The 15349-nt window shown below is 33.5% G+C and overlaps 1 long non-coding RNA gene and 1 other non-coding gene across 7 annotated transcripts; both read right to left on the bottom strand.

The window, feature by feature from the left end:
• Positions 1-3108: 3108 nt before the first annotated feature.
• On the bottom strand, positions 3109-5613 carry LOC136217981 (uncharacterized). Of its 6 annotated transcripts, none has more exons than XR_010683604.1 (5): positions 5384-5605; positions 4881-5010; positions 4355-4745; positions 3622-3732; positions 3109-3475 (listed from the first exon to the last, which is right to left on the bottom strand). It is a non-coding gene; the product is annotated as an uncharacterized lncRNA (long non-coding RNA). The 6 variants fall into 6 exon arrangements; XR_010683603.1 differs by having other exon boundaries at positions 3109-3472; XR_010683602.1 differs by having other exon boundaries at positions 3622-4745; positions 5384-5613.
• Positions 5614-14858: 9245 nt separating this feature from the next.
• Positions 14859-14965, bottom strand: LOC136220996 (small nucleolar RNA R71). The gene has a single exon (XR_010684791.1). It is a non-coding gene; the product is annotated as a small nucleolar RNA R71 (small nucleolar RNA).
• Between the last annotated feature and the right edge of the window lie 384 nt (positions 14966-15349).

Raw genomic sequence — 15349 nt, 5'->3', positions numbered from 1 at the left:
GTTTAAGATCAAGAGGAAAGCAGATGGTTCTATTGATAGGTTCAAAGCTAGACTTGTAGCCAAAGGTTACAATCAAGTTTATGGGATTGACTACACTGACAGTTATTCACCAGTTGCAAAGGTTGTCTCAGTCAGAGTTTTTCTAGCCATAGCAGCATCATATGGATGGCCAATACACCAAATTGATATTAACAATGCCTATCTACACGGTTATATTGATGAAGACCTATATATGCTTTCTCCACCAGGTTATAAAAAGGCAGGCAAAGATCAAGTTTGTAAACTGTAAAAGTCTCTCTATGGACTTAAGCAGGCAGGCAGACAATGGAACAAAGAGATGGCTTCTAAACTACTCCTCTTTGGTTTCAATAGATCTAAACACGACCATTGCTTGTATACTAAAGAGCGTACAGAGAGTTACACAGTCATTGTTCTATATGTAGATGACTTACTAATCACTGGAAATCAGGAGGGTGAAATCATTGCAGTCAAGCAATTTTTGGATCAACAATTCACCATCAAGGATCTGGGGTATGTTAAGTTCTTCTTAGGCATTGAAGTAGCCAGATCAGAAGAAGGCATGGTTATCTCACAAGGAAAGTATACAAGGGATCTACTTAAGGATGCAAATATGGCAGATGCAGCAGCAGCTCCAGCTCCTTTGCCATCTGGTTATGAATCTAATATTACATCAACTCCACTGAATAGTCCCGATTCATACAGAAGACTGATAGGGAGATTATTATATCTTGGCTTTACAAGGCCTGATATAAGTTTTCCTACACAACAGCTTAGTCAATACATGTCCAAGCCTTTCCAACATCATATGGATGCAGCATTACATATTCTCAGATACTTGAAGGGGACACAGAATAGAGGTATATTCTATCCAAAACAATCCGAGATGAAGTTGAAAGCTTATTGTGACTCAGATTGGGATGTATGCAAAGGATCTAGGAGGTCTGTTACAGGGTATTGCATCTTTATTGGCAAATCCATGGTTTCTTGGAAGAGTAAGAAACAGTCAGTAGTTAGTAGGTCATCTGCAGAAGCTGAATACAGAAGCTTAGCCATTACTGCTTGTGAAGTTAAGTGGATTAATTTTCTACTTAAGGAGTTCAGGATTCAAGTACAGCTGCCTATACCTCTACATTGTGATAACACTTCAGCAATTGCTATAGCTGTCAAGTGCTGTTAACATTGTTAACTGTTAGTTAACAGAGTCAGTTTGTGTTAGTTAACAGAGTCAGTTTCAGTTAGTTAGATTAGCAATATAAAAGATAGAATTAGTTCATTGTACATGGATCGGATTATATTGTATTCTCTTAGATTACTTTGTTTTGATAACCAGTTCATTCTGATTTCTATCAATACAATTCTCCTGCTTGATTACCCAATCATAGCCGTGCTTCTTTTCAATCTTGCTTTCTTTAGAAGAGAGAAGGAAGAGGATAAATTATTTTTATATATTAAGAGGATGAGGATTTATAATATGGCCAATATAGAAGAGGGAAGACACTGATTGACTTTGTTTGGTATTGCAAATTATTCTATACTAAGAAAAGATACCATAGCTTTGCTTCGGACAAGAAATAATTGAGAAAATAATTAAATTTTATAGTAGTAAAAAAAGTAAATTTTTTATAATAGAATTTTTCATGAAAATTATGTAACAAAATAAAAAAGAAAAAAACTCAATAATAAATAAAATGTATGGTTATTTTCTGTATCAAATACGTCATTATAAAGTCAACGTATTGTTATTATTCTGCCATAGTATGTGTACGTATCAAATACGTTGTCGTACAACAATCATCAAATGACTCATATTCAATCCTAAAACTCTCACACTGTATAATGTCAGTTATATATCTCTTTCCTCATGCTTCTGTTAACCAAACTACATATTCACCATCTCTCTGCGTCTTTTTGTCCACACCAAAGAATGACGAATCTGAAAGAGCGAGAATCCATGGACGAATCCACAAAGTTGATATTGAACTGAAATTACTAATACTGAAATTAAGTGACAAAGAACATAGTCTCTCTCTCAACTCTTAGTCCATTACTTATTTCTTTTTTTATTAATAATTTATTATTGATGAGTCTCTCTCTGTCACAATTGATAAATAGTACATTATAATTTTAATGATAAAAAATAAATAAAAGATGAATATTTAGAGATGATGCCTATTTTAGTATTTTTTTTTAAATGACTAAAAGTAAATTGTGTATATCATTTTTAAAGAATGAACTAATAATCTATTGAACTAATAATCTATTGGAGATGCTCTAAAGTTATAATTTTATGTCTCAAATTATTTTAGTGATTTTTTAACTGCGTTATTCGATAAACATTGATATTGAATTTTTTTTTTACGTAAAACCTTTTTTTTGAACCAGAATTGCAACTTTATTAGATAATAGGACCAGCGTCCTCACGAATAACATTTGCTAGCTATATAGACAATACACTGAAAAGACTATCGTTAGTATTGGAATAAACTCGCCTAGCCATAACATGAGCGGTCGTATTCGCTAAACGATAAATAAAATACAATTTAAAACCAAAATGCAAGTTGATGATATCCATGCAGTCTTGAAAAATCAAACCGAACTCCGAACTATCTTATCTGTCAGAATTAACTACATCAACAACTAATTTGACGTCCGATTCAAAGACAACATTTATGAAATATTGGCTAGCAAGCCAACTCAATTAGGTACTCTTTTTACAACTTTGAAATAATTTTAGTAAATTATCTCAAGAAACATTCTATTTCATGAAAAAAATATATTGTTTTTTCGGGATACCAAATTGGATCTTGTTATTTCTTTGGTTATTCCATAAATATATACTTTTCATAACCTAACTATTAGCTTCATAATTGGTTTTATTTTAAAAAAAATATATATATATATATATATATATATATATATATATATATATATATATATATATATATATTTTTGCTTTTTCTTGAAGTAAGAACTACTTTCCATACTAATAAATATTGTCATGTTTTGTCTATAAAAAACAAAACATCAATAAACAAAATCTATCTCTTAATAAATGCTCATAATAGCATATGATGCAACATGCCAAAATATCTATAAAAAAAAAAGTCTTCTCCTGATATTTCTTTTTCTTTTTCTTCTTTATATATAAATTTCAACAACTAAATAATAGATTAATTCTTTAATTCTACCATATATATATATATAACAACATCAAAATTAAAAGAAACTTTTGTTAGTATCTTACAAATCCACCTTAATTTGATTCAGTTTATCCTATGCAATCAAAAGAAAATAAATAAAAAAAATTGAACAATCTATAATTTATCAAGTGATTATCATATATTTTTAATTTCTATCAGGCCATTTTTTCAGTCTCTTTCATTGCAAGAAATCTTAGATATTTACAGTATCTTCAAAGGCATCTCCAAAGAGGAATTCATATTCAGTAAACCTGCTAAAAAAATACCAACCTTTTAAACATAAAAGTAAATAAAAATCAATTACAAAAACCAATAAGTAAAAGACTTTAAGAAACTGCAAGAATATTTTAAAAAATAATTTGTTAAGATAACAAATAAAATAATTTAAATATTAAAATACCTTAGATTGAAGAACAGTAAAGAGAAATAAAAAACGCAACAACCCGAAACTATTGAACTGTCCGATTAAAGGCCCAACAACTACCCGATTTCTTAAAATCACCACTTATATCTGCCAGAAACAGTTCAGAGATGATTAAAAAAGCGAACATCAAAAAATCATATTAGGAAATAAAAGTGAAGATGATGATGATTATGTAAAACCATGCAAACATGAAAAAAAATAAAAAATTATTTAAAATAAACACAAATTGAACAATTCCATGGAAAAAAAAACAAATTAAAAAAAATATCTCTAAAAACTTCATAACTCATATCAATCCTTGCAGTTCTGTAAAAATACAACATTTAAAACCAGAAAACATGAAAAATGACTCAAATAAATCACCTAAATCCACAAAAAAAAAAATATGAAGTCTTTTCCAAACATGTAATATTGGTTGCAAAATAAAAACTGTAAAAATATTTGATCACAAATTTGAACCATGCATCAAACACAATGAAAAAAACTTTGAAAATACTTTTTTTAAAAACCGGATATCTTTCCATTCAACTTTGAAAATACTTAAAAAAAAACTTAAAATGTCTATATCCCGTCCAAGAAGATACAATAAAAGTTCAATTAAAATCAACCAAATAATAACATTTAATACCATATAGAAAGAAATTGAAAAATGACATACATTAATCCTAGATCAGTTTATATAAACCACCAAATGGTTCGATTATAATACCTTCTGTTGGTGCGATCATCCGCGTAATGCATTGATTGAAAATGTCTCCTAAAAAGGGAGCCTACCTGGCCTGGAAATCAGTATCTTCTATGCCTCAGGTGAACAGCCCTTAATCGCTTATATGCTTTTCGGACTTTAGGTCGTAGTCGGGAACTTGCCAATTCTAAATTGTTTCCGCTGTAAAGTTTGAAGTCATTAATTACATTTGTACACTCCTAGGGGGAGCGGAGCAGTGCTCTCAGGGGACTAAGTTCATATCCCGAAGATATACATTGAAGTCTATTGGGCTCTAGATACTCCCTCACTTATATCTAGTGACAAGGCTAACAAGTGAAGGGCCTCTCCTTAACATGGTCCGATCGTTCATCTGGGCCGTCAATGATAAAAAGAACTGCAAAAGAGGATAAACCACAATGATAAAAATTAAACCGGAATGCCTAATTGAAGAAAGGTATAAATAAATTAAAAACCACAGTAAAAGAATAAACATATTTTTCATCAGAAATAAAATCAACAAAATACTAACCTTTAGTACCATATAGAAAGAAATCGAAAAATTCCATACATTGATCCTAGATCAGTTTATATAAACCACGAAAATGGTTCAACAATGAACACAGTCCGATCGTTCATCTGTGCCGTCAACAATAAAAGAACTGCAAAAGAAGATAAGCCACACTGATAAAAATTAAACCGGAATGCCTAATTGAAGAAAGGTATTAATAAATTAAAAGCCATAGCAAAAGAATAAACATATTTTTCATCAAAAATCACATACGAAACATGTCAATGAAGATGCTTTTAGATCTCCTACACAGAAGACAACCAAAGAAAAATAAAGAAAAACTTACTATAAAGTGCTAACAGATTCGTGTGACACATGGACCGAGACATTCAAAGAAAACAAATACTAAACATGTCGATGATGATATTTTTCGATCCTCAAAATAGAAAATCATAGAAGCGAAAGAAAATATGTTGCTAAGCGATAACAGATCCATGCGAATCTGGACCTAATAATCTACAAACCTCTTAACTGTGGGTAACAGATCCATGCGAAAGAAAACGTATAGAAAATCAGGCTGATATAATGAAGGTCTCATCACCGTCGGTTTTCTTGTAAACGGAAAGGATTTTGTGAAAAAATATTCCTGCAGAAATCTACAAATCAATGGAGTAAGGAGATGAAGTTAGAGAAAGATGGTGAGTTCTTGAAGGAGCGGCTGTGGGTTAGAGAGAATGAGATAAGAAAGGGAATGGATGAAAGATAACCCTACAATGGAATATCAAAATGACTTTATTGCCCCCATATAAAACCGTGCCGTTTTGTTATAAGATTAATGGATCTAGAAAATTATTTAAAAAGACCTTATCTTGGATAGAAACATTAAATTTAAAGGGTTCAATTGGAAAAATTGGACAAATTATTCCAATTGTACTGTTGAACCTCTTGAGTTTTATAATATATATATAATTATTAAAGGAGAATGAGAAAAGGAACAAATTCAATTTTAATTCAAAGCTAATTCTAATTATGTCCTCCAATTTTAAAACATTCACAACTAAACCTACATTTGTCAAAACGACATAGTTCCATAGACTTATGGCTTATGTAAAACATTGAGATGCTTTATTTTGAATAAATTACATACGTGGTGTACAACCTTTACCCTAAATCACACTAAACTATACGAACTTCAGGTGACCTCCTACTAAAGTGTACATCCGATTTTTATGACCGGCCAACGCTGATCAAAGTTGCCACATCATCATTTTTCATTATAACATTAAAAAAAGTGGGACCCACTCTTTACAGAATTACTAAAATAGCCTTATCACTTATAAAATTGCTAAATTACCCTCATCTTCTTCCTTCAACTCCTCTCTCTCCATACCATTTCTCTCTCACTCATCTTTTTCTCTCTCACTCCTAAAATTCTCTCTAAATCTACAACTATTAATTTCTCTCTCTAACTCTTTCTTTCTTTCTTTCTATATCTAATTTTCTCTCACTAAAACGTTATTTTAGTAAAGTTGGGCCACTCCAATACCTCAATTTTAACATAAACTTCAAAAAAAATTATGTTTAACGAAAATTGGCACATTTTCTACTAACCTTTCCTCATTCTGAAACCGCTAAATCCATAACCACCGCTGCTTCTTCCCGCTATGAATTCGAAATTTCAATTTCCCCCAATTCCCGATTCACCAATCACGAATCCATCCCTTCTTTACACGAATCACTCACCAATTTCATCGCATCATTCCCTCAATTTCCCCTCACCGATCACGCAGATAAAATCCAGCAACAACACTACTATCATTTATCCTTCTCCGATCATGTCTGTCTTGATTATATCGGCCATGGCCTCTTCTCATATTCTCAGCTTTGCTCTTCCATTTCGATTCCCTCTACATCAACTACTCCTCCTCCGAATCCCAATTCCGATTCCAATTCGCTGTTCTTCAATATTTCCTACAAGTCAGTGAGCTTGAATTCTCAATTGTAATATGGCGCCTCGGAATCCGACCTGGAAAAGAACATACGGAGGAGAATTATGAGCTTCATGAATATTTCTGAAGATGAATATACTATGGGTTTCACCACGAATCAAGCTTCAACGTTCAAAATTGTCGCAGAAGCTTATCCGTTTCAGTCTCACAACAATGTTCTCACAGTTTATGACTACGAAAACGAATCGGTGGAATCTATGATTGAGAATTGCAAAAAAAACGAGCAAGAATCATGTCAGCTGAATTCGTTTGGCTTAGAATGAGAATCCAGGGAAGAAAACTACAGAAGAAGTTAGAAAGCAAGAGAAAATGCAAAAATTGCCGAGTATTATTTGTTTTTCCGCTTCAATCAAGAGTTGCAGGAGCAAGATATTCATACTCCTGGATGGGAATCGCCGAGGAAAACGGATGGAACGTCTTGCTTGATGCAACTTCATTAGGAGCTAAAGATATGGAAACTCTAGGTCTTTCTATCTTGAAGCCTGATTTTCTCATATGCTCTTTCTTCAAATTTTATTTGCATCTAGTGATTTGTTTTAATGTCTGAGATTAGGTTATCTAGGAGGAAGTTCCAGGCTTTGCATCTTTAATAGTTGTAGATTTAGAGAGAATTTTAGGAGTGAGAGAGAAATGGTAGGGGGAGAGGAGTGAGAGAAAAATGGTAGGGAGAGAGGAGTTGAAGGAAGAAGATGACGGTAATTTAGTAATTTTATAAGTGATAAGCCTATTTTAGCAACTCTGTAAAGAGTGGGTCCCACTTTTTTTAATGTTATAATGAAAAATGATGATGTGCCAACTTTGACCAGCGTTGACTGGTCATAAAAACCGGCTGTACACTTTAGTAGGAGGTCACCTGAAGTTCGTACGGTTTAGTGTGACAAAATTTTGGTTGTACACCAAAGTGTGATTTAGGGTAAATGTTGTACACCACGTATGTAATTTACACGCTTTATTTTATATTTTTTCATTCAATTCTCTTCTTCTCTTGCTTTGATTTTTTCTCATGTTTATTATTTTGAATTAGCTTAAACATCATTTGTCTTTTTGAATTTGTTCAAAAATTTTTATCGACCCCTTGAACTTTCAAAGTATCTCAGTATTTCTGTCAACTTATATAAAATATTCAGTTAACCTTCCGAACTTGCACAAAATATAATCAATTGATCACTCGGTTGCAAAAAAGTAAGTTAAATACGGAAGATGTATTAGACACTTCTTAAAAAAAAGTAAAATGATAAGTTCGGGATATGCGGTTCTAATATTAGAGAAGATTAGTTTTATAATTGAGCAAGTAATAACTTCATTTTTAATCTATTTTTTAATTATGTAATAACATTCTAAAATGCGTGGAATACATCTTTCGCATTTAACTTACTTTTTTTGCTATCGAGTTATCAATTGATTATATTTTACGTAAGTTCAGAAGACTAACTGAATATTTTATGCAAGTTGAGAGGGCTATCGGGACACTTTGAAAGTTCAGAGGGCCAATCAAGTTTTTTGGACAAGTTCAGGGGACAAATGGTGTATTAAGCGTTTTGAATTTCCTTCCTTTTATGGATCCAGAATCACCTTTTAAATACAAAAACCTATTAAATCTAAATTCTAAAAATACATATTCATCTATTCGAGATGTAGTTTTTTCTCTTCTCATATCTTTTAACCTATTATAAGAGTTACTGTTGCAGGTTTGAGAGATCGAATGGATGAGGATTGAGAATTAGTATTGTGATTTTCGTATTTAGTTGTTACCGAATAAGCAAGTTTTAGAGTTGGTGAGACATTCATAAAGTTCAGGGAGCTAATATGTTTTTATGGACAAGTTTATGGAGTTGGTGACACAGAATAATCAAGTTCAATAAGCCGGTGAAACATTTGCAAAGTTCAGGAAGCTTGTGATGTATTAGGCTTTTTTCCTTTTTTTAGTTGATTGGCTCCACTAATTATGAGTTATTTGAAGAAAGCTGGATATGGTATTGAGATTTGTTTTTTTAAGATGAATTGTTCTTTTAATTTGGTGAACTGATATTTGATTGGATGAATAGATTGAAATCTACAAATAAAATAAATCAATATCATATGTGATGCTATTTAAGAATGAAGAAGCATAACGATCCAACAAAGGATTGAAGCACGGATGATATTGATTTGTTTCATTCCAATTAATTAGTTCGAGTTGCTTCTGTTTAAGAGGAATCACATTTTATCTGCAAAGATTGGTGTTCAAGAATAAACAAGCATAACAATACAATAAGGGATTTAAGCACGAAAGATATTGATTTGTTTTTATCATATTTATTCTGATTGGATCAAATGGATTAAAATAAGTGTACAATGAGTTAACCATGAGATGAAAATGATTGATTGCTTTCCAATTTAACCTAACCAACTATGGTGAAAGATTAATTTATCTCTATTTAATATTCTAATTTGAAGTTTACCAATTCTCTGGCCATATTACGAATTGAATATTCTTCATATTGAGTTAAGTTTGTAGCTTAAAAAGGTTTCCAAAGCGTCATCTCATATTAAGCAGTACGATTTTTAAAGTCGTCTTCCTAACTTTCACAACTATTATATTTAGCCATCATGTTTCTTAATTTTAACATGATGTATTCCCATATAATTCTGTAAATTATGTTATGTTATTATATTTTTTATTCTTTTTATTAATTTTATTGTAAGTGTAAATTATTTTTTTAATACCCGAAGCAACACGAGGGTATCGTCCTAGTTGTAACTTAAGCGGAGTGTAGAATACTCTCTACCTACCTACACTGTCATAAATCACCTCTACTCACAACATGGTTGAAAAACATAAGGATTTTTGTTATTCATCGCCTCTAAATTACTTATTACTGTCCCCTCTTTTACATTTCCGCCCTTTTTATTATTTGCATCCAAAAACTCAAAATCCTCTCTCTCCCTTTCTCTCCCAAGCAAAAAATTGGAACTTTATGAAAATGGAACCGAGCATTCTGGAAGTAGACTATTTCGAACATGAGGTAATATTACGATCCTACAATTAAAAAAATTTCGAAATCTGTAAATTAAATTTCTTTTTCGTTGGTTTTTGCCTGAACGGGTGGCGCATGCTGCCCGTTCCGGCCTGGGGTGAAACGGGTGGCCTACCCGTTTCCCTTAAAATAGGGCCGAAACGCATTCAACTGTAATTTTTTTGTATTTTGTCAAACTATATTAACAACTGTTATGCATTTTTGGTATATTCAGAAACCGATAGAAGATTAGTATCCCGACGACATTGATTACAGTTCCCGTTTCATAACGGACACCGTTTTCCCTTTGTGTCAAGATGCTGTTGAATGGGCAAAATAGGTAGTTATTCAGAATGAGTTTGAGCTAATAATATTTTCGCACAAACATGGGGGAAAGCAGAAGTTGTTGAGATGTTCATAGGGTGAAAGTTATAGAGGTCTTCTGAGAACTTCTGAAGAGACTTTAATAAGAAGAAGTAAAACTAAAGCGTGCAGATATAAATTTCAGATTAAAGCCTATCAACATGCACACCTTTCTGGTTGGGGGATACAGACTAAGTCTGGGTCAATTGGTATGCACAATCATACATTACGTGTGTATGCAGAGGGAAGTCAGTAGATGAACGGACTTAGTACCGCGTCTAAAATAATTGTGCGTGATATGAGTTCGGCTCAAGCAAAGCCATGTGCTATTTTAGCAGTAGTTAAAGAAAAGCATCCAGCAGACAATCCAATAATTAAACACGTCTACAATTATATGGGTAAGTTGAGGAAGGATGGGTTCGAAGGTAGAGACCTGGCTGGTCAATTCTACCATATTGCTGTTGAGAACATGTATGTTAATTATACCCAGGCTGATCCTGATTCTGGTGTGATAATGCATGTGTTTATGGCACATCTAGACTGAGTGGATATGTTCAGGACCTACTACTGGTATATCGGCATTGATTCAATGTACAAAACCAACAAGTACAAAATTCTATTTGTTGAAATTGTTGGGATGACGCCATGCAATAACAACTTTAAGATAACATATGTGATAATTAAAGATGAGACTGAAGGGAGCTATCGTTGGGTCTTCCAGAGGCTGAGGATTTTGATGGGGTTTGATCTTAACTCGACTATTATTGTTAGTGATAGGGAGTTGGGGTTGTTGAAGCCGGTCCAAGAGGTTTTTCCACATTCAACACACTTGCTATGCACTTGGCATATAAATAAGGATGTAGAAGATCGGGTCTACAGACTTATGGGAGATAAGGTACATGTCGCTAAATTCAAGAATGGAAGATGGAGAACATTAATACAATCATTAACCATTACTGAATATGAGATAACTCTGAACAAGATGAGGGATGGGATGTCTAGGTACCAAAATGTTATCTTTTACGTTGAAGAGACGTGGTTGGTGCATAAGGAGAAGTTCATTGTTGCTTGGAGGAAGACTTTCTTATATTTTGGCAACACAACTTCTTGTAGAGTGGAGAGCGAACATGCGAGTCTAAAGTAATGGCTAAATACCACCACTAGCTCCCTCGATACGATATGGCAGAAGGTTCACAAGCAAATAGAATCTCAATCAACTAATATTAGGTATTAACATTTGCAATTTATTCTACTGAAGTTAAGTAATTTGGTCACAAATCACATATTTTATCACTGATAGTATGTTTATCTTCTTATCAGGTACATGCTTGAGCAGTCAAGACTTCGTAAAGGAGTCAAGTACTCCAGATTCCCACTTAACTACCTGGTCTTTAATGTCTCCCACCACTGTATGCAGTTGCTCAGTGATGAGTTAGAGCGCATGAGAGGTTTGAGCCATGAAGTGAACGTGCTTTGCAGTTGTATATTGAGAACCTCTCATCAGATACCATGTGCATGCGAGCTCAAACAAGCTTATGATCTTAACCGCATGATCGGTATTAAGAGTGTTCATGTGTTCTAGAAAACACTTTTAATTAATTATCGTCACACTGATGAAAATGTAAGGTGTAATGATCAAATAGAGGATCAGAGATACTTTCAATCCTTAGTCGACCAGGTCTCTAAAGGCGACCCAGCCTTTATGCAGAATATTTCATTACTTATCCATGATCAACTACACTTGGATCAAGCACACTACACTGAACTAGATGTAAAAATTCACATTCGAGGATGACCTAAGGGGAGTAAATCCACAAAATGCATGCCGAGTGACTGGGAGTATAATGACACTCGTCGTGGACGTGCTCGTTCTTTAGTTTGTCTCAGAGTCGTGGTAGAAGTGGTAGAAGAAGCTCTTCATCATCGGTCCATAATGTTGCCTCAACAGGTAATGTTTAGCTGATAAATCCAATTTGTTTTTGTAAATATTTTGCAATATCTAGTTCATTTACACCCAAAATAAGTCATGCGAAGTTTACAATATCTTATTTCACTCACTGCAGATGGAAATACGTTTGACGTTTGTGATTTTGAACATTCTGATAAAATAGTCGACATAATTAAGCCCTACGTCGAATCATATTTCGACGTCATTGGTGATGGCAATTGTGGCTTTTGTGTCATTGCAACCTATATTTTTGGTAGCGAAGAATCGTGGCATGAAGTTAGGCATAGCATTAGAAATGAAATAATTGCTAACCGTTTCATGTATGAAAATGTATATGTTGACGAGGTTGATTCATCAATTAGTAGGATTAGTTAGGACGGTGCAGGTTGTACCTAAGACTATTAGATGCTCATTTGGGACAACTTGTATCCGATTGCTACATTGTATAATGATGTTGTGTTAAGCCCAAAATATACCTAATATATCATCAATAATTACATCAATATTGCTACGAATTTGTGCTATTTATACCTGTTTAGAATACTTTTACGTTCGAATATGTTTCTTTCTTGCAAGGTACGTAAATATTTGGTAAAATCCAAATAGGAACGAAAAGAGCTTAAAAACAGAATAAAAACCCTACAAAAGGAGGTAAAAACAACGAAGATCAATTATACCTAAACGAGGACAAAGGCGAAGTCAGAAACAGAAGAAAATGTCACATTCTCGGTTGAGGAAACAAGATTCTCGATAGAGAATTTACAAAAGCCGCGACCGAGAATCTCAAATTCTCGGCCGCGACACGCGTTTTCAGCAGCTCCTTCCCTTCGTTCGAAGACCAAATAAATGCTCCCCCATTCTCAGTCGAGAATTAAATATTCTCGGTAAGTGCAGAAAATCCTCCAAGTACAATGAACACATGTTTAATTCAAAGAAACGTGTTCGTTCGGGTGGATAAAGACGTCCCTTCACAACGGATATGATCCTTCACAACGGACACGACACTTCAACTACGACTCTTCAACATCTATAAATAAAGAGTTGATGGAGAGTTGGAAAGATATAGAAGAAAGAGATTAGTATAAAATTTATGTAGAAATTCCGAGTCAAGTGATTCAGAATTTAGATTTCATTTCTGTAAAAAGCAATATGATGTACACACATTGTTTATTCAATAATAACAAACACAGTAGCGTTTAGATTTGTTCATATTAGTTTACATTTTGGTAGAGGCCGACCGTATCCCTATTACGAAGTTACAGCGAGAAGATTGAGTAGAGAATCCGCCCTGAGTCTGACAAACTCTAACGAAACCCAAGGAAAGGATTGACAACCCGTTCACTTGCACGCCGTAGAATGTTTTCATGCTCCTTGTTCTCTGTAAACTTGTATCAAATTTATGTTTCATCTAATAAAGTCTGTTCTATTCGATAGATTTTTATGCAGCACTTTGATAAAGGATCCGAGGTGGATTGCTGGTGTTTTCATTAAAACGTAGTTAAATTCAAAATCTTTACAAGGAAACTTTGTTGAACAACTTAACAAATTAATATAATCAGTAGAGTATTAATTTGATTAAGGTAGCTATCTTACCTGACCATAGGAAGATTGACTATGGTTCAAAGCCCTAAAATTAGAGGTTCCGTCATTTATTTCATTGTTATAATTTATACAAAGTTTAAGTTGTTTTCTTTGCTTAATGCAAACGAATACATTTGTTTACTTTTCTAAAAGTATTTAAACGTTCATGTCTTGCAAATTAATCCCTAAATCAGAAATATTTTCTAACATTTGTTATACTCTAATCTAATTCTTATTCTAGCAATTTCAAAACCAAATCCAATTCAACGATTTTACATATTATAAACCTTAAAAGTAAATCTAACTGATTCAAAATAAGTTTTTGTTAAAAAGCGTTCCCTGTGGGATCAATATCTTTTATTACTACAAGCGTATACCGTGCACTTGCGGAAATCGCTCAACAAGTTTTTGGCGCCGTTGCCGGGGAACGCCAAAATTTTCGACAAAAAATTTAGATTTTTCGTATTTTATTTCGAATCTAGGTTTATTTATACTTATTCAAAATTTTATATTTTATTTATTTTAAGTTACTAACATATTTATTTTTCAAATTCTGTTTTGTAGGTAGTTTCGGTTCGTGCGAAATTTCAAGTTCATGCGCAGTTCTCGAAGTTCGGGCACGTCATCAGATCCTATTGACCCAGAAATTGAAAAGACTCTTAAAAAGAACAAGAAAGACAAGAAAAAGAAAAACAAAACTCCAATATAAACTAGAATTACTAAGCCAGAAGTTATGGCTACGCTTATGGATTACGCTAGGCCAGGAGTGGCTGGTGTAACAAACAGTATAGTTAGACCCCAAATAAATGCAAATCAATTTGAGATTAAGCCAGCATTGCTTAATATGTTACAAAATAACGTAACATTTTACGGGTTACCTAACGAAAATCCTAACACCCATTTGACAAATTTCTTAGAAATTTGTGACACTTTTAAAATACCGAATGTGACTGCGGAAGCAATCAATCTTCGCCTTTTTCCTTTTACTTTGAAGGGTCGAGCCAAAGAATGGTTAACTTCTATGCCAGCCGCATCATTTGAGACTTGGGAGCAATTAGCCCAAGCATTTTTATCAAAAAATTTTCCTTTAGCAAAAACTGCAAGAGTCATAAAAGAGTTAACATCTTTTTCTCAAAATGATAATGAAACTCTTTATGAGGCTTGGGAACGTTTTAAAGAACTTCAACGTTTATGCCCACACCACCAATTGCCCGCTGAAATTTTAATGCAAACATTTTATAATGGACTAAATCCTACAACTAGAGGTTCATTGGATGCTATGTGTGGAGGGTTATTCAGGAAGAAAACATCGGCCCAAGCAAGAGAACTTCTGGAGGAAATGGCAATCAACAGCAGTATATGGCCCGCGGAGTGTGGACACGTACCAATGGCGAAACCATCATCCTCAACTACGTCATCAGTTAAAGGTATAGTGAATCTTGATCCAGTTGCGATGTTGCAAGCCCAATTTTCTGCCTTATCGCAAAAAATTGATAGGTTTATGGCACCGTGTGATCCTAATGGTAAGCCAATCCAAACGGATGTGGATTATGAAGGTATGAGCGAAATTGAATAGGTAAATTTTGTCCAAGG

Source organism: Euphorbia lathyris, chromosome 2, assembly GCF_963576675.1.
Source record: "Euphorbia lathyris chromosome 2, ddEupLath1.1, whole genome shotgun sequence".
Lineage (NCBI taxonomy): Eukaryota > Viridiplantae > Streptophyta > Magnoliopsida > Malpighiales > Euphorbiaceae > Euphorbia > Euphorbia lathyris.
This window is presented reverse-complemented; position numbering and strand designations above follow the sequence as displayed.